This window comes from Nematolebias whitei, chromosome 6 (genome assembly GCF_014905685.2).
Source record: "Nematolebias whitei isolate Nwh7 chromosome 6, NemWhi1, whole genome shotgun sequence".
In the NCBI taxonomy this organism is placed as follows: Eukaryota; Metazoa; Chordata; class Actinopteri; order Cyprinodontiformes; family Rivulidae; genus Nematolebias; species Nematolebias whitei.
The window spans coordinates 9376677-9378322 of NC_056503.1; positions in this window are offsets into that span (position 1 = coordinate 9376677).

Here is a 1646-nt window from a genome sequence, read left to right on the forward strand (position 1 = left end):
AAGTTACTTCAAATCAAACTTGTCAAAATTTGATAACATGAGACATTTTACGATGTTTGTTGTTTTTTTTTATTATCTTGAATGGATGTTGCACCCACACTCATGCATACATTTGTTGTTTTAACAATATGAATATTTTAAAAGTATTCCCAGTTATATCACTCACGCTTAGTTTTTAAAAATGAGAAGTAAGCATAATGCAGACTTTATTTTATTAAGTAAACCAGTTTTACAATTTCTTAAACTAAGAGGTTTTTGACCAAGAAGCCCCTTCGCCAACAGTGACACTATAAAACCAGAATAAAATTAGCATCTGCTCAAATAGACAAGTCAAGGGCCTTCTGGACAAAGTTCTATGGTCAAATGAGACAAAAAGTATGTTGACAAAGTCAAAGTGATGCTTAAACCTTAGAACATTGTATCAGCTGTCAAGGATGGTGGTGGTAGTATCATGCATTAGAACTGGTGCACTGTTTGAAGTTGATGGAATAATAAAGAAAGAGGTCAAGCTACATATTCTTTCACTTCACTGTAATTCAACAGCTAGATGGTTGAAACCTGGACACAATCATGTGTTCAATCTGATCCCTGAATAGATTAAGCTACCATTAAGCTTCCGAAATGGCTTTACCAAAGCCAAGACCTTAGTTGTCAAATCACACTTAAAAGCCAAGTTTGTGCCAGAAAATAACCAACTAACTAACTTTAGGAATGGTCAACGTCCAGACAGATTTAGGCCAGAACTTGATGGCTACAAAAAGCATGCAGTTGAGATTCTAAAGGGCATTTAACCAAATATCAGAGGTGATATTTGTACTGAAGTAATTTGAACTCATGTATATTTCTTACTGTGTGGATTAAAAAAAAAAAAAATCCATAAAATCTTCTGAATGGAGCTGTTAGTGCAAGTGCACTGTCCACCCAAGCATTTGAAATCATAGCATGAATACTTTCACACAGTAAATGCACGCGGCATCAAACAAAAGCATGTGCTCAAATGCATTAGTGTAGTCATGCAAACACAGGCTTGTGCATTACAAACATGTGCGGCTTCCCTGTCGGTCTGTTGGGATAGCACTCTCCCTTCAGCTCTGCAGGACACACACACACATACGAAGGGAGAGTGTTTGTGCCAACGCTGTCCTCTCTAGTCTATTTCTGAGGTGACGAGAAAATGATCAAAGCTGTGCGACCAGACTGTAGGAATGACCTTCTAACTGTCTCAGGTGTCTCCCGTTACACACAAGTAAACACACACAGACACAGCCAGCCTCACATGCAAGACTCATGGGAGCAAAACACAAGCCGTTGGTCGGATAAACACATCTAGCATAGAAAAAACAAAACTCTCATGTGTATGCATTTCTTCAACAACAGCATCTGTACACTGTGTCTCCAAGTCCCCTACCGTGTTGGAGTGGAGATAAATCTAAGTGGAGATCACTGTTGGGACCTGTCAGTGTCAAGTATCTCCTGCTTGTGCAACATGTCCAGTTTTTTCACATCATCTCTTACAGCTGGTTCACTACGCCTTCATAGCCAGAGGGCCAGATTGAAAGACGCATGTAATGTGACACGGAGAAAACAGAAAAGGAAAAAAAAAACAGGATTATCTGTGATTTCTTTCAGGGTAAAAACGTTGGTTA